The 25,245-nt window shown below is 42.7% G+C and overlaps 1 pseudogene; it reads left to right on the top strand.

Moving 5' to 3' along the window:
- Positions 1–20,811: 20,811 nt before the first annotated feature.
- LOC129397901 (5S ribosomal RNA) lies at positions 20,812–20,929 on the top strand (annotated as a pseudogene).
- Positions 20,930–25,245: the final 4,316 nt, after the last annotated feature.

Below are 25,245 nucleotides of genomic sequence, written 5' to 3' on the forward strand. Positions count from 1 at the left end.
ATCCACATGTTAAACAAAATCTATTGACTCCATCTCTGTTCCCCCAATTTTTCTACTCATTGCCCTCCATAAACTCACTCCTCTTCTGATGTTTCCTATTCCAATTAATGGCATGCCTACCTAAATCCTTCAAGCTTAAATCAAATGCCTCCTTCTTCTTGAAGTCTTTCATGCCACCTTGGTTAGAATTATGAGCTCTTTTCTTTGCACTATATGTTGCTTATTTTTCTTTCTTAGTATGGATTTGTCAAGAACTGTGAAGGGTCTGAGATTATAACTTACTGGCAAGCTAACTAGTTAGCCTAACTAGTTCAGTGGATGCTGAGACAAGATATGAGACTCCAGGGTCAGAGACAAACGCTTTTATTGCTGACAGCACAAGTTCTATGAGTTTCAAGTTTTCATTGGTTTCCTTGTACTTGCCATGATCCATGAGTGAGAGGCAGAGGGGCCTAGGTTGGTGCTGAGCATGCAGCAGTTTTGTGCCACAGCTGAAGAACTCTGAGGCTAGGAAACCTGGATCTTTTATAATGGCTGCAAGCAAACCTTCCCGAACTTTGCTCAAGAGGGAGATGTTATATTTATGACACTGGACAGTAAACAAACCTGTCCTTTGTTCCATAAGCAAATGCTATCTCTATTTTCCATTTCATTGTCTTATTCATTATACAAACATCCTTAAAAAGATAGTCTGGGACAAAAGGGTAGTTAGTACCTATTGTCATAAGATGAGCAGAAACATGAAAGGTCTATGGAGAATTGGCTCTCAATGGGATTCACCCTGCCTTGTGAATCCCATTGTATGTACTTAGTATATACAATGTTTTTTTTTTTCCTACATGTCCAAATGTAATCTCTGATGTTGGAAATTGTGACTGATTTAGGAATATTTTTGGTAAAAATAATCAACCTAAGGTTTCTTCATACCCAGAGGAAACCTGTTAATAGAACAATGTAATCTTGCTATTGGTAGGCCGCTGAGACCCTGCAAGGGATGGGGGAAGTGATAGGCACAGAATCTGTTTAAAATCATTACAAGAACTATGGCTTCAGCCACGACCTATGTAACAAGAATAATACTTTGGAAATAACTGTCTTGCTTAGGGTTCCTATTCATAAGCAAGAAAAACTGACTCTGGCTGATTTAAGTACGGAAAGATTATTAAAAGGAAACAAAGTAGCCACCAGAATCTCTAGGTTGGGGGAAGAAAGCTAGATTCCGAGGCTCTGCAGTCAGTAACTATGTCTAAATCATGCCACAGAGTTGGTATGATTAAGATACTGTTATCCTCACAGCTGGATATTAGATGATGCCACTTGCACCCCTGAGACTACCACCACTGAATCCTGCTCACTCCTACTAGAACTGATGCCATTTCTCCTCCAACTATCCATCACCAGAATGCATTCTGTATAGTTTGTCATTCACCCCATCAATCATTAGTTCTCAATTCAGTGCCTTGGGAGGAAGTACATGATTTGCAGAACTTAGGTCATGTGCTATGCCTGGCTGCAGTGGAGGCTGGGAAGAAGAGTACCCAGTATTTTCAGACTCTGAAGTAGGAAACAAGTAAGGTATTATCCAACAATGGGTAGGTAATTTAGAGACTAGGCAGCAAAAAAGAAAAAGAATGTGGTTTCATCGTAATATCTCTTCATGCTCTCCCAGCTTTCCATACACTGTTCAGACTAAGCCAAAAAGCCTAGTGTCTCCCTTAGAAGAGTGAATCTTCAGAATAGAGCTATCCATAAGTTGGGAGCAAGGAGAACAAACATGGGAGGAGTTCTAACAACCAGCAAAGATGAGTAGAATTCTTACTGGGAAAAGGATGAAGATGATTAGGAGGGTGGATAATAGGGGTGTGGTCTGCCTGGGTTCTTCAGGGAATCAACATGTTTTTCTTTTTCCTGGCTCTACCTGAAGAGATAGGGCAGTGAAGAGGATAGAAACACTAGATACATTTTGACTTTGAGAAGACATTGCCTTGCAGGTGATCTTAAAGCATCATAGGTTGACTGTAGCAGAATGACAATGGCCTTATTGTTGATTTATGCCGTAAGTGAGCTGAAGATCCTATTCTTATCTCCTTTGCTTCCTGGATGGAATGGAAGAGATATATTTTTGTTCATTTAAAATTTTTATTTTTATAATTTTTTATTTGGAATAATTTTAGACTCACATAGAAGTTGTTAAAAATCGTATAGAAAGAGAGAAAGCACAGCATATTCTAGGACTACCTAAGCCCACACACTGATGAAAATATAATTCAGAGGCTAGATAGATTTGAGTTGGAGTCAAATGCAGGTGGGTTGAGGACTCCTGGGACCCCTCAAATATGTGAATAAAGCACAAGTTTCATCTGCCACATACTTTCTCAGTAGCTGGGGAGTAGCTGAGGGAGAAGCAGAGGCCAGCATGGCCTTAAAGAACACCACTAACCCTGCCAAACCTTTCCTGTCAAACATGTCACCTGTTTACATACACACTATGCAGTCATAAAAAAGAATGAGGTCATGTCCTTTGCAGGAATATGAATGATTTCAGAAGCCTTTTCCCGTAAATGCCAGGCAGCATCTCATACTATCCTTGACTGGTTAGTGTAAAAACAACACTCTTCCCCTAAGAAGGTGCAGAGTCCTCTTTTCTCAGCAGTGAGGAGGTCTAGGCCTCAGCGATTTTGGAGAGTCACTGCTGCCAAAGAGTCTATTTGGAATTGTAGAGTAAGGATAGATTTTGTTATTTCTTGCAAAGTGTCTGAGAAATCCTTTGAGAGTGTGTGGTATTAGGATAGTACATGTTACACTGTTAACTATTGGCAAACTTTAGTTGAAAATCTTGTAAGTTTGGGATTTTAATTCTTCTTTGCTATTATAAAACCTCGTTCAGTTCATATTAACTTAGAATTGGTAGAGATCACTCCTTCCTGTTTCTGTAAGTACTTTAAGATTTGGCTGAGTGCAAACAACTCACACATTTGAGCAGACCAGTTATTAGGCAATTTTCCTAACTCTGCTTCTACAAGAGTTTCCTTATCACTTACTGAATACCCATTGTGTCTTTTTCCTTTAATCGCTTGGGAGGAACCATCTATCATGCTGTCCTGAAGGGAGTTTCCTCCTAGATCTGGTCGGACCTTTGTATGGTAATTAATTAAGATTTAGATCCCCTGTTAGGAAACCTGCTGGGTTAAGGATTTTTGATAGGAAGGCTATGGTTTTTCAGTGGCCTCAGTGCTTTCGGGCTATGCCCTTGTTTACACTGACAACAAGGTGGTATTGGAGTGTTACATGGTTAGAGACAATACCTTCAGTTATCAATTATAGATTTTAAATTTACCCTGGCTTTTAAAGGAATAGGGTACACTGTTTTTTCTTTACTACTTCTATCTCTCTCTTTCTCTCTTTGACTTCTTTGTCTGTCTCTCTCTTTCTCTCTGACTCCCTCTTTGTCTCTTCCTCTCTTTCCTTCTTTGACTGTCTGTCTCTCTGTCTCTTCCTCTCTCTCTTTGACTCCTTCTTTGTCTCTGTCTCTTCCTCTCTCTGTCTCCTTCTCTTTGTCTCTCTGTTTCTTCCTCTCTGTCTCTCTTTCTCTGTCTCTTTCTCTCTTTCCTTTCTGCTGCCTCTGCCAGCTACTTATGCTGCTGTTCTCTCCTCTCCTTTCCCTTCTGATGGCTTTGGTGGTGTAAGACTGCCACCTCCTTGGGTTTATGCACTGCGTGCAATAACTCCATGGTTTCCTTGTGATATTTAATGGGGGTTCCCCTAGAGGTTAGGAACTCCCTTTCTTTCCATATTGCAGCATGGGCATGTAGGATTAGATAAGCATACTTGCTATCTGTATACACATTTATTCTTCTTCCCTTTCCCAGTTCTAAGGCTTGGGTAAGTGCCACTAGTTCTGCTAACTGGGCTCTGGTCCCTGGGGGAAAAGGCTTACTTTCAAGTACTGTTACTATGGCATAACCTGTCCTTCGTATCCCATTCTCCACAAATGAACTTTCATTGCTGTATAGGTTAAGGTCAGGATTAACTAAGGGGACTTCTTGAGTGGCACAAGTCTGGACTATAATTTGTTGGCAGTCATGCTCGATTGGTTCCCCATCCTCTGGGATAAAAGTGGCAGGGTTGAGGGTCACACACATGCATATTTGAAGCACTGGTCCCTCAAGGAGTAGCACCTGGTATCTAAGCAGGCAGTTGTCTGATAGCCATAAACTTCCTTTGGCACCCAGTATGCCATTTACATCATGAGTAGTCCAGACAGTGAGATCCTTTCCTTGTATTATTTTGATAGCCTCTGACACTAAGATGGCCACCACCACAACTACCTGTAAACAGTGAGGCCAGCCTTTTGCTACCATATCAAGTTCCTTACTTAGGTATGCCACTGGTTGTGGGGTTGTCCCACTAGTCTGAGTAAGGACACTAAGAGCTATTCCTGCTCTCTCTGTGATGTATAAAGAAAAGTTTCATCCTGTGGGAAGGCTTAAGGCTAGAGCTAGAGTTTGTTTCTTCCAATGCCCAGACTTCAGGGTTGATTCCCTCCTCAAGCAGGGGACAATAAATGGGTAACTTGTTCCTCATATTCATGTAGATAATAGCTCCAGCTTTGGCTAATATATCCCTCCCTAATAAGGGTATGGGACTTTCAGGCATAACAAGAAAGGCATGTGAAAAGAGCAGTCTCCCAATTACAACTGAGGAGGTGGGAGAAATGCCTGGTTACAGGCTGTCCCAGGATTCCTCCGATGGTAACGGACCTTGGGGACAGCTGTCTGGGACAGGAGATTAACACTGAGAAGGCTGCACCAGTGTCCAGGAGGAAGTCAATTTCCTGACCCCCAGTGGTTAAACGTACCTGGGGCTCAGTGAGGGTGATGACATGAGCTGGCACTTGCCCCAGGCACCCCCAATTCTGTTGTTGGATCATCTGGTTGGGGGCTTCTGGCCCAGAGAACCTTTGTCCTCTGGGGCAGTGCATCTTCTAGTGATTGCCTCGGCATAGTGGACATGGATGAGGGGGCAGCTTGTTTCTCACTGGACAATCTTTTTAAAAGTGTCCTTGCAAACCACACTGATAACAAGCCCCACCAGGTGATTGGTCTACTCCATTTTCTGTCCTCTTTGAACCACCAAGGTTTGTTTGTCTGAGGGCCATGACTAAGGCTGTGGCCTTTCTCTGATCTCACTTTTCCTGTCCCTCTTGGTCCCTATTACAGAACACCAAGGTTGCCAGGTTTAATAATGCCTCCAGATTTTGTTCAGGGCCCAGGGCTCACTTTTGAAGCTTTCTCCTGATATCTGTGGCTGATTGGGTAATAAACTTATCTTTTAGGATCAGTTGACTGTTGAGGGAGTCACAGGGGAGTATATTTCCTTAAGGCCTCCCGTAGCCGCTCAAGGAAGGCAGAAGGATTTTCTTCCTTTCCCTGAGTTATGGTGGACATCATTAAATAATTCATGGGCTTTTTCCTAATTCTCCTTAGTCCTTCTAGAACACAGGTCAACAGATGTTTGTGACTCCAGTCCCCATGATCTGAGTCAAGGTCCCTGTGGGGATCCATACTGGGGACAGCTTGCTGACTGGTAGGGAATTTGTCCTTTTCTTTGGCTGTCATTCTATCATTTACTTGACTAAGATACCACGTATATACAAACTCTTGGGACGCAGCTAAAGCCGCATTCTTTTCATTAAAGGCCAGGGTTTGATCTAATAGCATGACCTCTCTCCAAGTGAGGTCAAAGGTTTGCCCTAGACCCTGTAGGACATCTATATACCTATCAGGATCATCTGAAAGCTTCTCCAGGTCTGCCTTGATCTGCTTTAAATCAGAGAGGGAAAAGGGGACATGTACCTGGGTTGGGCCAAATTCCCCTCCCCCTACAGCTTGAAGGGGACATAACCGATAGCCCAGGGGCTTTTGTGGTCCTTTGGAGACTTCTTTGCTTATTTCCTTCTGGGCACGGGAGATTAGAGGAGGCTTATCATTAATAGGAAGGGGAGCTATAGGGAGACTAGGATATGGAGGTAAACTGAGAGGTCCTCCTCTGGGATGTAAATTGCAAGCTTTGCATAGTTGAGGATTCACCTTCAATGAAAAGAAAGCTTGTACTAAGGTACTTCACTCCATTTGCCTTCCCTCTTACAGAAAAGGTCAAGCTGCAGGATAGTTTTGTAAATTATATGTCCCTCAGGTGGCCATTTTGGCCATTTTTCCCCACCAGAGAGAGAATACTGGGGCCAGGCCATAGTGCAGAAAAAAATGAGCCATCTCTTTTTCAGGGTCTGTGGGTCAAATTGGTCCCAATAGCTTAGGATGCATTTCAAGGGTGAGCCTCTTGGTGCCCGAGTGTTTCCCATCTGAAAGACAAAACTGCCTGTGGTTTTGGTTGGTTTGTTTTTCCCCCTGCCCAAGAACCTGCAATGGTCCCTGGACCCTGCTGATCAGAACAGTTGTGCTCACTGACACAGCAGCAGAAACACCTCTTGCCCAAGAACTCACAATGGTCCCTGGACCCTGCTGATCGGAATAGTTGCACTCACTGACACAGCAGTAGAAACACTAGTTTTCCTCCTAGACCACAAGGAGGACCAAGGAAGGTCGGATTTAGTGGCCCTTACCGACGCATTCTCGAAAACCTGCACCCTTGCCTGTCTTCTGAGACCACCAAGAGGACCGAGAAAAATCCGATTTAGTGGCCCTTACCGATGCATTCTCGAAAACCTGTTAGAGTCCTAAGCATTCTTCTATTAGTATTGGGACTTTACCCCTGTCCTATAAAGATGTTATGCCAACAAAATGAAGTGAACGTCCATACCCTGAGGGAGGGAAGGGATCTCCAGGGTTGGAAGAGTGACGCCTTTTGTCTTCACTTGAATAGGAAGGATATCATTTCTGAAGCTTCCCATATCCTAGCTTCAGGAATAGGTTTTGTTAGGCCTGCTAGTCTGAGGAGGGATCCTAAAATTCCAGATCGTCCCCCCCTTGATGGGGCTTTGGACAAAAATTGCGTCTTTCTGATTGGTGAGCCCAAGTGCCTAAGGAAGGGAATAGAGTCCTGGAATTTATACTAGAAATCTTTCTTATAGAAGAAACTAGAAAAGCACCAGAGACAGGGAGTGGTTTTTAGAAGTGGGACTAGCCTCAGGGAAGAGAGGCAAGAGGAAGTTTGTCTGAAAGGCGTTGGGACCCAGGAGGCAAGGGTCAAGATAGATAGGATAGATGGGCGAGTCTCACTTTGGCGACATGACTTTGAGAGTTCTGCTCATGGCTGCAGGGTCAACCAACTTGTTGTCGGGACCCCCAGAGCTGAATAACTTTTCTCTCTGTTGACCCTCAGCTCAGCCCGGAAGTACAGGAAAACTGGAAGCTGGTTCCAGGCAAACCAACGCTCCCAACTCCGAAGAGTCACGGGTTGTTAGAGAGCTCTTTCCCAGAAAGCCTGACACCTGTGTCTTTAGTCTGGCAGCCACGCTAGTTGCTTTTAACTGGCTGACAGATGCCCGGTATTTAGCCCCTGAATTCTAAGGAAAAATAGGACAGAATAGCAAGTGAAAGGGGTCCGATGTTACTCATCGCTTGGTGATAGTCCCATCTGGGTCACCAAAACGTGTCCGGAATTTATTCTTTCTGGTGGGTTCTTGGTCTTGCTGACTTCAAGAATGAAGCCATGGACCCTTGCAGTGAGTGTTACAGCTCTTAAAGGTGGTGCATATGGAGTTGTTTGTTCCTCCCAGTGGGTTCGTGGTCTTGCTGACTTCAGGAATGAAACCACAGACCCTTGCGGTGAGTGTTACAGCTCATAAAGGTAGTGCGGACCCAAAGAATGAGCAGCACCAAGATTTATTGTGAAGAGCGAAAGAACAAAGCTTCCAAAGCATGGAAGGGGACCCGAGCAGGTTGCCACTGCTGGCTGGAGTGGCCAGCTTTTATTCCCTTATTTGTCCCCCCCACATCCTGCTGATTGGTCCATTTTACAGAGCTCTGATTGGTCCATTTTATAGAGTGCTGATTGGTGCACTTACAATCCTTTAGCTAGACCCAGAGCACTGATTGGGGCATTTTTACAGAGTGCTGATTGGTGCATTTACAATCCTTTAGCTAGACACAGAGCACTGATTGGTGCATTTTTACAGGGTGCTGATTGGTGCATTTACAATCCTTTAGCTAGACACAGTGCTGATTGGTGCGTTTTTGCAGAGTGCTGATTGGTGCATTTAGAATCCTTTAGCTAGACACAGAGCTCTGATTGGTCCATTTTACAGAGTGCGGATTGGTCTGTTTTACAGAGTGCTGATTGGTGCATTTTTACAGAGTGCTGATTGATGCATTTACAATCCTTTAGCTAGACACAGAGTGCTGATTGGTGCATTTACAATCCTTTAGCTAGACACAAAAGTTCTCCAAGTCCCCACCCAACCCAGAAGCCCAGCTGGCTTCACCTCTCAATCCCAGTACTTTGGGAGGCTGAGGTGGGTGGATTACAAGGTCAGGAGTTTGAGACCAGCCTGGCCAACATGGTGAAACCTATCTCTACTAAAAAAATACAAAAATTAGCTGGGCATGGTGGCATGTGCCTGTAATCCCGGTTACTCAGGAGGCTGAGGCAGGAGAATTGTTTCAACCCAGGAGGTGGAAGTTGCAGTGAGCCAAGATTGCACCACTGCACTCCAGCCTGGGCAACAGAGTGAGACTCTGTCTCAAAAACAAAACAAAACAAACAAACAAACAAACAGACAAAAAATCACTTGCTCCAGTGACATTTAGACGAGAGAGAAGAAAGAAATCCAGAAAGACAACATTTACTCTAAACAGAGTCACTTTTAACTGGCAACTTTAAGACTCTATTTCTGCCTCTGCTTCCACAAGAAAGAGGATTTGAGAGCAAGGTAAGACCATTAGAGAAAATAATCTACACTTCTATAGCAACATTCTTTTGTAGTGTGCTAAATTTCATATGTCATTGTACTTTGATGACTGTAATTTCTAATCTGTATTGCCTCTGATTCACATTCGAGTCATTTATTTGGGTACTTACTGTAGTAGGCATTAGCATTTACCTATCCCCATTGACTCTGGTCTAGGACTAGCCAATATCCAGTTTTGAGTCTAGGAAGTGGACTATTGCCTTCCCAGCAATGGCTGAGAGAGGCTTAATTCTCTCACATATTGTGGGCCTGTGGGTGAATGCACTTCCTTTTAGGTTATAAGTGAGTTAATTATTTTTCTTTTTTTTGAGATAGAGTCTCACTCTGTCACCCACGCTGGAGTGCAGTGGCGTGATCTCAGCTCACTGCAACCTCCACCTCCCAGATTCAAGCAATTCTCCTGCCTCAGCCTCCTGAGTAGCCGGGATTACAGGCATGTGCCACCACGCCTGGCTAATTTTTTTGAATTTTTAGTAGAGACGGGGTTTCACCTTATTGGCCAGGCTGGTCTTGAACTCCTGACCTTGTGATCCACCCACATCGACCTCCCAAAGTGCTGGGATTACAGGAATGAGCCACTGCACCTGGCCAAGTGAGTTAATTTTGCACTTACATTTCTGAAAGTAAGAGTGAGACAGGAGAATAGGGTCTGGAGGCAGGGAATTCATGCTGATTTCCTAGAACTAAATCAAATGGAAACACTTCAGCTATGACAGGAAAGATCCTCTCTGTTTACATAGGAAGCAAACCAAGTAAATGTTCTTGTAACTTTACTTCATCTTCTTCATTTACATAGCACGTATACCAGGTAACCAATGGAAACCTCTAGAGGGTATTTGAACCCCAGACAATTCTGTAATGGAGCTCTTGAAGGCTCTATGCTCGGGGTTTGCTCCCACCCTGTGAAGTATACTTTCATTTTCAGTAAATCTCTGCTTTTGTTGCTTCATTCTTTCCTTGCTTTGTGTGTTTTGTCCAATGCTTTGTTCAAGACACAAAGGACCTGGACACCTTTCACTAGAAACAAGAGTAATGTGCTCTGCCTCTGTATTTTTATTTTTTTAGGCTTAAAAAAATAAACAGAAGAGCAAGGTTATTGGGCTAAACAAGAGAGATTACAATGGAATATTGAAACAGATATCCAGCCATGGTGATCTGGGAACTTGCTCCAAGGCGGAGCTAGTGAAGGAGTGAATGCACAGCTCAATAGGCTTCCTCAGTGGATCTGTTTGAAGAAGTTTGGTTATTCTCTGTTTCTGTAGCTGCATCAGCTTCTCCTGCAGGGTATAGGAGTGTGAAGACCAAAGTTTAAGGAGTTGCAGTACAGGTTTACCCTTGAATTGTGGATTACCAAGTGGCCGTACTGGAGACTTACTTTTACACTTTGGTCTATGCTTGCATTCAAAATGCCCAGGGGCTTTCTTGTGACCAGTAAGCAAAGAAGCTTGTCCTTTGTTTAAACCAGGGACAGTAGCAGGAGTAGATGCGCCAAGGGCAGAGAGGTGTGTCAGGTGCTGGCAGGGTGGCTTGGGACTGAGAATTGGGCCTCACCTCTAGGCATTTCATCCCATAGTAGGAGGCTGCACTGAGTTGGTTGAGGTCCTGGCCCAAGGACGTGCCCTTGGTAGACTGCACCTCTTATCTCAAGAGCTTTCTTATCTTTGGCTCCTGTGCTCTCAGAGCTTGTCTCTATGAGTTTTAGTGAGCATCAGAATTCAGGGGTCAAACCTAAGGTAGATGTGGACAAATGGCTAAGAGAGCAAGGTGCTAGTTTAGGGATGAACTGTCAATGGAAGGACGTGCTTTTTGAAATTTTAGGCTTGTGTTACAGAGAGATTTTTCTTGCTACAGACACCTGAGTGGTCTCTGGTTTTCTCTTGTGAGGAGGCATGCCCCGCCCCTTGTGGCGGCCTCAGGAGTGAGAAATCAGGACCTACCCAGTTGGAGAAGTAACCTGCACTCTCAGCAATGTGGAAAGAAACCAGCCGGCAACCTGGGGTAAAGGATCCTCACATACTGCGGTGACGACTCTGTGCACAGACCAAGGAAGGAGAAGCCATGACAGCCAGTAAAATACTTCCTTGGTGGTCAAATTCTGGAGGGCTGAATGTGTGTGTGCATGAATGAGCACAAACAACCCTGCTTGCGGTGTTGTTTGTGTGGATGGTGACAAGTCCTACTGCTGGAGTAAGGGGGTCCTCTCTGCGGTTCCGTAGCTACCTCATATGGCTTAGGGCAGATCATGCTGTGGGATTTATACTGGCATGCCAACTCTAAGAGGGGCCTAATTCTCCCTTGGGGGAGTGACCAGAGAGAACAACACGAGTGGGAAGTGTGCAAGGGACCTTCAGAGGGGGAAAGGGAGGAGACAGGTCCACCTTCCAGGGCAGGCAAGGCAAGACACCCCCTGGTTTGAGGGGTTGAACCTTCTGGGACAGGCAAGGCAAGGCATCCCTGGTGTTGTGGGAAGTCAGGGACCCCAAACAGAGGGACTGGCTGAAGCCATGGCAGAAGAACATAAATTGTGAAGATTTCATGGACATTTATTAGTTCCCCAGATTAATACTTTTATAACTTCTTACGCCTGTCTTTACTGCAATCTCTGAACATAAACTGTGAAGATTTCATGGACACTTATCACTTCCCCAATCAATACCCTTGTGATTTCCTATGCCTGTCTTTACTTTAATCTCTTAATCCCATCATCTTTGTAAGCTGAGGAGAATGTATGTTGCCTCAGGACCCTGTGATGATTGCATTAACTGCACAAATTGTTTTTAGAGCACATGTGTTTGAACAATATGAAATCTGGACACCTTGAAAAAAGAACAGGATAACAGCAACGTTCAGGGAACAAGAGAGATAACCTTAAACTCTGACTACTGGTGAGCCAGGTGGAACAGAGCCATATTTCTCTTCTTTCAAAAGCAAATGGGAGAAATATTGCTGAATTCCTTTTCTCAGCAAAGAACATCCCTGAGAAAGAGAATGTGTCCCTGAGGGTAGGCATCTAAAATGGCCGCTTCAGCTGTCTTTTATGGTTGAAGCTGTAGGGATGAAAAAAGCCCCAGTATCCCATAGTGCTCCTAGGCTTATTAGGACTAGGAAATTCCCCCCTAATAAGTTTTGGTCAGACCAGTTTTCTGCTTTCAAACCCTGTCTCCTGATAAGATGTTATCAATGACAATGCGTACCCGAAACTTCATTAGCAATTTTAATTTTGTCCCGGTCCGGTGGTCCTGTGATCTCGCCCTGCCTCCATTTCCCTTGGGATATTCTATTACCTCATGAAGCACATGATCTCTGTGACCCACACCCTATTCGTACACTCCCTCCTCTTTTGAAAATCACTAATAAAAACTTGCTGGTTTTAAGGCTCAGGGGGCATCACGGAACCTGTTGATATGTGATGTCTCCCCCGGACACCCAGGTTTAAAATTTCTCTCTTTTGTACTCTGTCCCTTTATTTCTCAGACCAGCTGACACTTAGGGAAAATAGAAAAGAACCTACATGAAATATTGGGAGAGAATTTTGCCCCATATCTGGCTGAATTTCTCCCAATATCATGAGTGGGAAGTGTGCAAGGGACCTTCAGAGGGGGAAAGGGAGGAAACAGGGCCATGTCCCAGGGCAGGCAAAGAAAGACACCCCCTGGCTTGAGGGGTTGAGCCTTCTGGGACAGGCAAGGCAAGACACTCCCTGGTTTGAGGGGTTGAGCCTTCCGGGACAGGCAAGGCAAGACATCCCTGGTTTGAGGGGTTGAGACTTCTGGGGCAGGAAAGGCAAGACACCCCCTGGTTTGAGGGGTTGAGCATTCCATGACAGGCAAGGCAAGATATCCCTGGTTTGAGGGGTTGAGCCTTCCACAAATTTCAGGGGGTTGAACCTCACACAAACCTTCAGTAGTAAGAAAAATATTCAGAACTCCCCTTTCCTTTCTTCTCAGGGGAAGAAAGAGTAGCTCCACTCCTGCCAGTCCCCCCCAGGGAAAGGGGAAGGAGACGGGAGAACAGCAGCATAAGCAGCTGGCAGAGGCAGGGAAAGACCAGCAGAGAAGAAAGAGAAATTGGGAGAGGAAGTCAGAGAGAAAGAGACAGAGAGTCAAAGAGAGAGAGAGAGAAAGATACAGAGGTCAAAGAGGGAGTCAGAGAGAGAGAGAGAAAGAGTGAAAGAGACAGAGAGTCAAAGAAGAGAGAGAAAGAGAGAGGCAGAGAGAGAGAAATATACAGAGAGTCAAAGAGGGAGTCAGAGAGAGAGAGAGAAAAAGACAGAGCATCAAAGAGAGAGAGAGAGAAAGAGAGAGGCAGAGAGAGAAAGAGACAGAGACAAAGAGAGAGAAAGAGACAGAGAGTCAAAGAGAGAAAGAGAGAGATAGAAGTAGTAAAGAGAAAACAGTGTACCCTTGTCCTTTAAAAGCTAGGGTAAATTTAAGACTTATAATTGATAATTAAAGGTCTTCTCCATGACCCTATAACACTCCAATACCAGCTTGTTGTCAGTGTAAACAAGGGCATAGCCTGAAAGCACTGAGGCCACTAACAACCCATAGCCTTCCTATCAAAAACCCTTAACTCAGTAACCTGTGGATGGCCCAAATGCATTCACTCTGTAGCAGCAACTGCTTTGCTAAAGGAAGAAAGTAGAAAAATAACTTTTAGAGGAAACCTCATTGTGAGCACACCTCACCAGTTCAGAACTATCCTAAGTCAAAAAAGCAAAAAGGTGGCTTACTAACTCAAAAATCTTAAGGTATGGGGCTATTCTGTTAGAAAAAGATGATTTAACATTAACCACTGATAATTCCCATAACCCAGCAGGTTTCCTAACAGGGGATCTAAATCATAATTAATTACCTTACAAAGATCAGACCAGACCTAGAAGGAACTCCCTTCAGGACAGGATGATAGATGGTTCCTCCCGGGTGACTGAGGGAAAAAACCACAGTGGGTATTCAGTAAGTGATAGGGAAACTCTTGTAGAAGTAGGGTTGGGAAAATTGCCTAATAGTTGGTAAGCTGTTTGCACTCAGATAAGCCTTAAAGTACTTACAGAATCAGGAAGGGGTCATCTATACCAATTCTAAGTTAATTTAAACTAAACAAAGTCTTATTAGTAGCAAAGGATAATTGAAGTCCCAAACTTACAAGGTTTTCAATAAAGGTAAAGTTTGCTAAAAGTTAGCAGTGTAACCTGTATTCTCCTAACTTTTAATCTTGTGGCCTTAGGCAGTCTAGTCCACAGACATGAAGGAAGTTTGCTTTGGAAAAGAATGGTTATCATCTTTGGGAAAAAAAACGGGGGGGAGAATTTATGTAAAAAGAAAGTTACGTGGTAGAGAGATCTGTTCCAAGATGGCTGAATTGGAACAGCTTCGGTCTGCAGTGCCCAGCGTGACTGATGCAGAAGTTGGGTGATTTCTGCATTTCCAATTGAGGTACCTGGTTAATCTCATTGGGACTGGCTGGACAGTTGGTGCAGCCCACAGAGGGTGAGCTGAAGCAGGGCAGGGCATTGCCTCAACCGGAAAGTGCGATGGGTAGGGGGATTTCCCTTTCTTAGCCAAGGGAAGCTGGGACAAACTGTACCTGGATAAACAGGACACTCCCACCCAAATACTGCACTTTTCCCAAGGTCTTAGCAACTGGCAGACAAGTGCTATTGCTGAGGCTCGAGTAGGTAAACAAAGTGGCTGGGAATTTCGAACTGGGTGGAGCCCACTGCAGCTCAGCAAAGCCTACTGCCTCTAGACTCCACCTCTGTGGGCAGGGCTTAGCTGAATAAAAGGCAGCAGACAACTTCTGCAGACTTAAATGTCCCTGTCTGACAGCTCTGAAGAGAGCAGTGGTTCTCCCAACATGGCATTTGAGCTCTGAGAATGGACAGACTGCCTCCTCAAGTGGGTCCCTGACCCCCGTGTAGTCTAACTCAGATACATCTCCCAGTAGGGGCTGACAGACGCCTCATATAGGTGGGTGCCACTCTGGGATGAAGCTGTTCTGCAATATTTGCTGTTCTGCAGCCTCTGCTGGTGATACCCAGGCAAACAGGTAAACAGGGTTTGGAGGAGACCTCCAACAAACTTCAACAGATCTGCAGCTGAGGGACCTGACCGTGAAAAGGAAAACTAACAAACAGAAAGCAATAGCACAACATAAACAAAAAGGACATCTACACCAAAACCCTATCTGCAGGTCACCAACATCAAAGACCAAAGGTAGATAAAACCACAAAAATGGGAAGAAACCAGAGCAGAAAAGCTGAAAATTCTAAAAATGAAGTGTCTCTTTTCCTCCAAAGGATCACAGGTCCTCACCAGCAATAGAACAAAGCTGGACAAAGAATGACTTTGACAAGCTGACAGAAGTAGGCTTCAGAAGGTTGGTAATAACAAACTTCTCTGAGCTAAAGGAGCACGTTCGAACCTATCGCAAGGAAGCTAAAAACCTTGAAAAAAGGTTAGACAAATGGCTAACTAGAATAAACAGTGTAGAGAAGACCTTAAATGACCTGATGGAGCCGAAAACCATGGCATGAGAACTTTGTGACACACGCAGAAGCTTCAATAGCTGATTCGATCAAGTGGAAGAAAGGGTATCAGTGATTGAAGATCAAATTAATGAAATAAAGTGAGAAGACAAGGTTAGAGAAAAAAGAGTAAAAAGAAATGAGCAAAGCCTCCAAGAAATATGGGACTATGTGAAAAGACCAAATCTACGTTTGATAGGTGTACCTGAAAGTGATGGGGAGAATGGAACCAAGTTGGAAAACACTCTGCAGGATATTATCCAGGAGAATTTCCCCAACCTAGCAAGACAGGCCAACATTCAAATTCAGGAAATACAGAGAACACCACAAAGATACTCCTCGAGAAGAGCAACCCCAAGACACATAATTGTCAAATTAACCAAAGTTGAAATGACGGAAAACATTAAGGCAGCCAGAGAGAAAGGTCGGGTTCCCACAAAGGGAAGCCCATCAGACTAATAGCAGAACTCTCGGCAGAAACCCTACAAGCCGGAAGAGAGTGGGGGCCAATGTTCAACATCCTTAAAGAAAAGAATTTTCAACCCAGAATTTCGTATCCAGCCAAACTAAGCTTCATAACTGAAGGAGAAATAAAATTCTTTACAGACAAGCAAATGCTGAGAGATTTTGTCACCACCGGGCCTGCCTTACAAGAAAGAGCTCCTGGAGGAAGCACTAAACATGGAAAGGAACAACTGGTACCAGCCACTGCAAAAACATGCCAAATTGTAAAGACCATCAATGCTAGGAAGAAACTGCATCAACTAATGAGCAAAATAACCAGCTAACATCATAATGACAGGATCAAATTCACACATAACAATATTAACCTTAAATGTAAATGGGCTAACTGCCCCAATTAAAAGACACGGACTGGAAAATTGGATAAAGGGTCAAGACCCATCAGTGTGCTGTATTCAGGAGACCCATCTCACATGCAAAGATACACATAGGCTCAAAATAAAGGGATGGAGGAAGATCTACCAAGCAAATGGAAAGCAAAGAAAAGCAGGGGTTGCAATCCTAGTCTCTGATAAAACAGACTTTAAACCAACAAAGATCAAAAGAGACAAAGAAGGCCATTATATAATGGTAAAGGGATCAATTCAACATGAAGAGCTAATTATTCTAAATATGCACCCAATACAGGAGCACCCAGATTCATAAAGCTAGTCCTTAGAGACCTACAAAGACACTTAGACTCCCACACAATAATAATGGGAGACTTTAACACCCCACTGTCAATATTAGACAGATCAATGAGACAGAAGGTTAACAACGATACCCAGGGCTTGAACTCAGCTCTGCACCAAGCAGACCTAATAGACATCTACAGAACTCTCCACCCCAAATCAACAGAATATACATTTTTCTCAGCATCACATTGCACTTATTCTAAAATTGACCACATAGTTGGAAGTAAAGCACTCCTCAGCAAGTGCAAAAGAACAGAAATTACAACAGTCTCTCAGACTGCAGTGCAATGAAATTAGAACTCAGGATGAAGAAACTCACTCAAAACCGCACAACTACATGGAAACTGAACAACTTGTTCCTGAATGACTACTGGGTAAATAATGAAATGAAGGCAGAAATAAAGATGTTCTTTGAAAGCAATGAGAAAAAAGACACAATGTACCAGAATCTCTGGGACACATTTAAAGCAGTGTGTAGAAGGAAATTTATAGCACTAAATGCCCACAAGAGAAAGCAGGAAAGATCTAAAATTTACACCCTAACATCACGATGAAAAGAACTAGAGAAGCAAGAGCAAACAAATTCAAAAGCTAGCAGAAGGCAAGAAATAACTAAAATCAGAGCAGAACTGAAAGATACAGAGACACAAAAAACTCTTCAAAAAATCAATGGATCCAGGAGCTGGTTTTTTGAAAAGATCAACAAAATTGATAGACTGCTAGCAAGACTAATAAAGAAGAAAAGAGAGAAGAATCAAATTGACACAATAAAAAATGATAAGGGGGATATCACCACCAATCGCACAGAAATACTAATTACCATCAAAGAATACTATAATCACCTCTACACAAATAAAGTAGAAAATCTAGAGGAAATGGGTAAATTCCTGGACACATACACCCTCCCAAGACTAAACCAGGAAGAAGTTGAATCTCTGGATAGACAAATAACAGGCTCTGAAATTGAGGCAATAATTAATAGCCTACCAACCAAAAAAAAAAGAAATGTCCAGGACCAGATGGATTCACAGCCAAATTCTACCAGAGGTACAAAGAGGAGTTGGTACCATTCCTTCTGAAACTATTCCAATCAATAGAAAAAGAGGGAATCCTCCCTAACTCATTTTATGAGGCCAACATCATCCTGATACCAAAGGCTGGCAGAGACAAAACAAAAAAAGAGAATTTTAGACCAATATCCCTGATGAACATCGATGTGAAAATCCTCAATAAAATACTGGAAACTGAATCCAGCAGCACATCAAAAAGCTCATCCACCATGATCAGGTCAGCTTCATCCCTGGGATGCAAGGCTGGTTCAACATACACAAATCAATAAACATAATCCATCAGATAAACAGAACCAATAATAAAAACCACACGATTATCTCAGTAGATGCAGACAAGGCCTTTGACAAAATTCAACAGCCCTTCATGCTAAAAATTCTCAGTAAACTAGGTATTGATGGAATGTATCTCAAAATAATAAGAGCTATTTATGACAAACCCACAACCAATATCATACTAAATGGGCAAAAACTGGAAGCATTCCCTTTGAAAACCGGCACAAAACAAGGATGCCCTCTCTCACCACTCCTATTCAACATAGTGTTGGAAGTTCTGGCCAGGGCAATCAGGCAGCAGAAAGACATAAAGGGTATTCAATTAGGAAAAGAGGCAGTCAAATTGTCCCTGTTTTCAGATGACATGATTGTATATCTAGAAAACCCCATCGTCTCAGCCCAAAATCTCCTTAAGCTGATAAGCAATTTCAGCAAAGTCTCAGGATACAAAATCAATGTGCAAAAATCACAAGCATTCCTATATACCAATAACAGACAAACAGAGAGCCAAATCATGAGTGAACTCCCATTCACAATTGCTACAAAGAGAATAAAATACCTAAGAATCCAACTTACAAGGGATGTGAAGGACCTCTTCAAGGAGAACTACAAAACCACTGCTCAACAAAATAAAAGAGGACACAAACAAATGGAAGGACATTCCATGCTCATGGATAGGAAGAATCAATATTGTGAAAATGGCCATACTGCCCAATGTAATTTATAGATTCAATGCCATCCCCATCAAGCTATCAAAGACTTTCTTCACAGAATTGGAAAAAACTACTTTAAAGTTCATATGGAACCAAAAAAGAGCCCGCATTGCCAAAACAATCCTAATCCAAGAGAACAAAGCTGGAGGAATCATGCTACCTGACTTCAAACTATACTACAAGGCTACAGTAACCAAAACAGCATGGTACTGGTACCAAAACAGAGATATAGATCAATGGAACAGAACAGAGCCCTCAGAAATAACACCACACATCTACAACCATCTGATCTTTGACAAACCTGACAAAAACAAGCAATGGGGAAAGGATTCCCTATTTAATAAATGGTGCTGGGAAAACTGGCTAGCCATATGTAGAAAGCTGAAACTGGATTCCTTCCTTACACCTTATACAAAAATTAATTCACGATGGATTAAAGACTTAAATGTTAGATCTAAAACCATAAAAATCCTAGAAGAAAACCTATGCAATACCATCCAGGATATAGGCATGGGCAAGGACTTCATGACTAAAACAACAAAAGCTATGGCAACAAAAGCCAAGATAGACAAATGAGATCTAATTAAACTAAAGAGCTTCTGCACAGCAAAAGAAACTACCATCAGAGTGAACAGGCAACCTACAGAATGGGAGAAAATTTATGCAATCTACCCATCTGACAAAGGGCTAATATCCAGAATCTATAAAGAACTCAAACAAATTTGCAAGAAAAAGACAAACAGCCCCATCAAAAAGTGGTCAAAGAATATGAACAGACACTTCTCTAAAGAACACATCTATGCAGCCAACGGACACATGAAAAAATGCTCATCATCACTGGTCATCAGAGAAATGCAAATCAAAACTGCAATGAGGTACCATCTCATGACAGTTAGAATGGCAATCATTAAAAAGTCAGGAAACAAGAGATGCGGGAGAGGATGTGGAGAAATAGGAATGCTTTTACACTGTTGGTGGGAGTGCAAATTAGTTCAACCATTGTGGAAGACAGTGTGGTGATCCCTTAAGGATCTAGAACTAGAAATACCATTTGATCCAGCAATCCCATTACTGGGTATATACCGAAAGGATTGTAAATCATGTTACTATAAAGACACATGCACACATATGTTTATTGCAGCAAGCACTATTCACAATAACAAAGACTTGGAAGCAACCCAAATGTCCATCAGTGATAGACTGGATTAAGAAAATGTGGCACATATACACCACGGAATACTATGCAGCCATAAAAAAGGATGAGTTCATGTCCTTTGCAGGGACATGGATGAAGCTGGAAACCATCATTCTCAGCAAACTATCACAAGGACAGAAAACCAAACACCGCATATTCTTATTCATAGGTGGGAATTAAACAATGAGATTACTTGTAGACAGGGCAGGTAACATTACACACTGGGGCCTGTCGTGGGATGGGGGGCTAGGGGAGGGATAGCATTAGGAGAAATACCTAATGTAAATGACGAGCTGATGGGTGCAGCAACCAACGTGGCACATCTATACCTATGTAAGAAACCTGCACGTTGTACACATGTATCCTAGAACTTAGAGTATAATAAAAAAAATCAGGCTATCTAGAATATACATTAAAAAAGGTTAAGCAGTAATGAAGAAGAAAAAATTAGAAATATTGATTAAGAAAATGATAATTGTTGAAATAAAACTCTGAACGCAATGACTAGCAGAAGAATGAGTAGGTAAGGGAAAGAGTCAAGAAGCACTCCCTAAAGGCATTAGGAAGGAATAAAGTGATACAAAGTGTAAGAGAAACATTAAGAGGTATGGTGGATAGAAATAGAAATGTTAATATCGCCTCAAAGAAGTCCCCAAAGGAGAAAAAAGCAGTAAATGGAGTAGAAGAACTACTTGAAAAAATAATACCAAGGATTTACCTGAGTTAAACAAATATGTAAGACATCAGATTGAATGTGTTCAGAGAGTTCCAAATAGAATGGATAATTAAGCTTTTGCCTTCCCGCTCCCTCCTTCTTTCCCCGTTTTGTTGCGAGGCTTCCCAACTGCCCCTTGACTCTTCTGCCCCTTTTCCACCCGCCTGCGCCCCCGCAGGAGCCTGGGACCGCCTGTGGGCAGCCATACCAACCTGAAAGCACCCAATCTCATCTGATCTCGGAAGCTAAGCAGGGTAGGCCTGGTTAGTGCTTGGATGGGATTCCGCCCGGGAATGCTGGGTGATGTAGGCTTTTGGCTTCCCACTCCCTGCCTCTTTCCCACTTTTGTTGCCGGGCTTACCAACCGCCTCCTGACTCTTCTCCCCCTTTTTCACCCAAAAAGAAGAAAAAGAAAAAAGAAAGAATGGATAATTAAATACCCCACATTAAATACATTATAATAAACATTTCAAAGAGACAATTATAAAATGTTCCAGAGATAAAATTGCTCAGTAAATATGAATAACTATCAGATTATTATCAGACATTTCCATAGCAACATTATAAAGGTAAGAAAGCAATAAAAAATGTTCAAAATTAAAAAAAAGTTATATGGTAAATTCTTGTCCTAAAATAAATTAACTGGTTGTTTAAAGAAAGGGATGTTTGCAACAAGTCAGAAAGTTGAGGCATGTTGAGGAATTGTCTGTGAAAGTCGTGAAAAAAAAGTTATAACAGAGAATTTATGCAAGAAATGTTGCATAATTTAATAGTAATTAGGCTTCCTGAGTGTAAAACTATTGAAGAAACACTTTATGTGCAAGGTGTGTAAGAAAAGTAAAATATACTTTTGGTAAAAAATTATAAGGTGGCATAAGAATGTGGATTTTTACCTACATTAAAAGGTTAAAAATATTTTGTTTTAAAGGTTTAAGCAAGTTTTAAAACGTTAATTGTAAAGGAAATTCTATGTGTAAACATGGTAGCTAAAGTTAAAGGGGTATCATGCAGTTTTTCCGTGAACTGGACGTTAAAATAAAAGCACAGTGGGTTTTTCTTAAAACACTAACCGCTCTTTAACAAAATTATAAAAGGTTAAATAGAGTCTATTGAAATCTTACCTTATGGTCAGACATTAAAATTTGATAATTATGTCTATAGGGTTTTATTAAAATCAAGTTTAACATTAATAACACACTAATATAAAGGTAAAATTTAGCTTATCTGGTATAAAATCATACAGAAAGCATTGTCAAATGTAAAAGGGTGTTTGGGTTTCTTTGGTCTAACAACTAATAAAAATAGGTGCCAAAGGAAATTTCTCAGCAGGGAGGCACTAAGGACTATAAAGTCCACTGCTGGTGTTCCCAAATTTAAAACAAAAGATCAGTTTCTCAGAAATTATACACTTGGTTTATCTTCCACTTTCCTTTCTCTCAAAACTAAATGTCTTTTAGCACAGGTACCACCCCTAGAATTTCCAGTAAATCAGCACCAGCCTGGGGATCACATTCTTGTCAAAGGGTGGAAAGAAGGAAAATTTGTGCCAGCCTGGGAAGGACCCTACCTAGTGCTGCTAACCACTGAGACTGTTGTTCGTACCGCGGAAGGGGGTTGGACACATCACACCCGAGTCAAGTAAGCGCCATTATCATCAGAATCCTGGGCCATTGTTCCTGGATCAAGCCCTACCAAATTAAAGGTAAGAAAAGCGTAGTCTATATATCTTTTCCTTTCCTTTCTGAATCCAGTGCCTATATCCATTACTATTCCTACCACTAGCAACTCTAACCCCACTTTTGAGCATTTTTATGGTTTAGGAGCAGAGGTCACTGGAAAGGATCCTATAGGTTTCTTTAAGATGTGGTTTGTTCTCCCTCCTCCACCTCCTACAACTGCCCCTTTCCCAAACCTATGAAATCAAACTATGCCTCGCCTCATGCCAAATGACAAAAGCAAGGTCTCAGTAGTAGAAATAGAAGACCTAAGGCAAACCATAGCCATTGAAACAGGGTAAAAAGATGTAAATGCCTGGTTAAAATGGATTAAATATTCCGTTCGCACTTTAAACAAAAGCGACTGTTACGGTTGTGTGCACAGTAGGCCAGAGGCCCAGGTTGTTCCCTTTCCACTGGGATAGTCCTCAAATCAACTGGACATGGAGTGCATGGTAGCTCTTTTTCAAGATTCTACCGCCTGGAATAACAAATTGTGCCAAGCTCTTTCTCTGCTATTTCCTAAAGTTCAACACCCTGTGGGTCAGCCCCCGAGGGCCATCCAGCCTCCATCTTCCAAAGCCAATTTTACCTCATGTCTCCAATGACAAGGGGAAAAATTTGGCATTCCCTGGAGACTTAACAGGATGCAGGGAAGTCAGGCACTTCCAAGAGCTGACCCAACAGTCTGCTCTTATTCATCCCTGACTGGTTGTATGGTGGTATTACGGAGGACCTTTACTGGACACTCTGCCAAATAATTAGAGCAGTACTTATGGTCTAATTCAATTGGTTATCTCTTTTACTCTGGCATTTCATCAACTGGAGGAAGGAAAAATAAGACATCGTAAAGTGAGAGAGGCCCCTTATGGGTCTTTCAACTCTCATGTCTATTTAGACGCAATTGGAGTCCCACCGGGAATACCAGATCAATTTAAAGCCCAAAATCAAATAGCTGCAGGATTTCAGCCAGTATTTTGGTAAGTGACAATTAATAAAAATGTAGGTTGGATAAACTACATTTATTGCAACCAACAGCGATTTATTAACTACCCTAGAGATGCTGTTAAAAGAATAGCTGAGCAATTAGGGGCTACTAGCCAGATGGCTTGGGAAAATAGGATAGCCTGAGACATGATATTAGCCGAAAGAGGAGGAGTTTGCGTCATGATTAAAACTCAATGTTGTACCTTCATCCCAAACAATACCGCCCCTAATGGAAGTATAACAAAGGCATTGCAAGATCTGACTGCTCTGTCCAAAGAGTTAGCCAGCAACTAGGGGTAAATGGCCCCTTTACAGGATGCCTAGAAAAGTGGTTCGGTAAATGGAAAGGAATAATAGCCTCAATTCTCACTTCCCTTGCAGCCGTAATGGGTGTACTTATTCTTGTTGGGTGCTGTATCATACCATACATCTGTGGGTTGGTGCAGAGGCTCATAGAAACGGCACTTACTAAATCCTCCCTTAACTATCCTCCACCTTATCCAGAGAAGCTTCTTCTTTTGGAAAATCAAGCAGAACAACTAAGCCAAGACATGTTAAAGAAGTTTGAAGAGAAAGAGCTGTAAGGAAATGCAAGAGGAGGAGTTGTTAGATATGAGTTCTAAATTTCTTTTAAAAGAATCAGTATGTCAGTGTATTCAATTCTTTGCCTTCTACTTTGAAACTTAACTTCCTCATAAAGCAACCTTTTCTGATTACCTGCTCCACCCTATCTCATTCTGATTACCTGCTCATTCTCTACCCTGACTCATTCCGATGTCCTCTCTGCCATAACCATTTTTCCTGCCAAACCGCTCACCCTGTCACTCTCTTTAAATTAGCCAACTGGAATTAGTTTAACCTGTGTGGACTAACCCTAGCCAATAGGGGAATGACACAGCAGCAGGGGCTACATGCATCAGGAATAAGGACCCCTTCCCCTCCCTTGTCCGGGTGTGCGCTCACCATTGCTCCATCTGTGAGAGTGCAACCTTCTATAGAAGTAAACTGCCTTGCTGAGAAGAAAAAAAAAATTTTATATTTGAGTGCTATTTCTTCTGTGGCACCGAAACTTTATTTATAACAGAAACCAAGCTGTCAGAGCTCTAGAACCACAGCTGTCTCCTAGGTGTCTCTAGCCATAGTTTCGCTTCCCCTTCCCAGATGCAGTTTGTCTAAAATTGGAGCCATAACCCCTCCAAAGCCACTCTTTCTCCACTATTTATTTTGATGAATGGCCCATCGTAATCTAGATTTTCAAATCAAAATATAGGATTATTTCAGTTGCTCTTTCCTCATATCTACATCTAATTAATCAAAAAGACTAGTTCTGAAGCAGGAAATTTTCCTGACCCCTTCATGGGTGGGGGCAGGAACTGGAGCACATAGGATCTAGAACTAGCTGGCCGCTTTGGTTCTGGCAGGGGTGGACTCCACTCACTGGGTCCCACTGCATTCCACCCCTCACAGGAAGGGGAGCACAGGTGAGTAGGTGCAGGAGCTGGGGCCAGTGCATGCAGGAGCAAAACTCTGTGTGGCCCTTGGCAGTGTCTAGAGGGGTACCTGAGGCCCCTGAAGCCCCAGAGGGTGTGTGTTACAGTGCTCTTTTAACTTTGCCATCCACTGATGGCTTAAATGTTAAACAGCTCAGTGGGCCCTCTGTTTTTTGGTGTGAGGCAGTTGCTCTCTGCCAGTGAGGGCAGAGGGTCAGTGTGACAGCCTTTAGTGTCACACCTGTGGCACCTGAGCTCTTGTTTGGCATCCAGGAAAAATTAGGTCACAGGAACAAATTGAAGAATGGTGAATGCAGAGGATTTTATTGCCGATGAGAGTGGCTGTCAGTGGGAAGGGGAGCTGAAAAGGGGATGGAGTGAGAAGGTGATCTTCCCCAGGAGCAACGCCATCAAGCCATACCTCTGAAGTCGAGCT

This window comes from Pan paniscus, chromosome 4 (genome assembly GCF_029289425.2).
Source record: "Pan paniscus chromosome 4, NHGRI_mPanPan1-v2.0_pri, whole genome shotgun sequence".
NCBI lineage: Eukaryota > Metazoa > Chordata > Mammalia > Primates > Hominidae > Pan > Pan paniscus.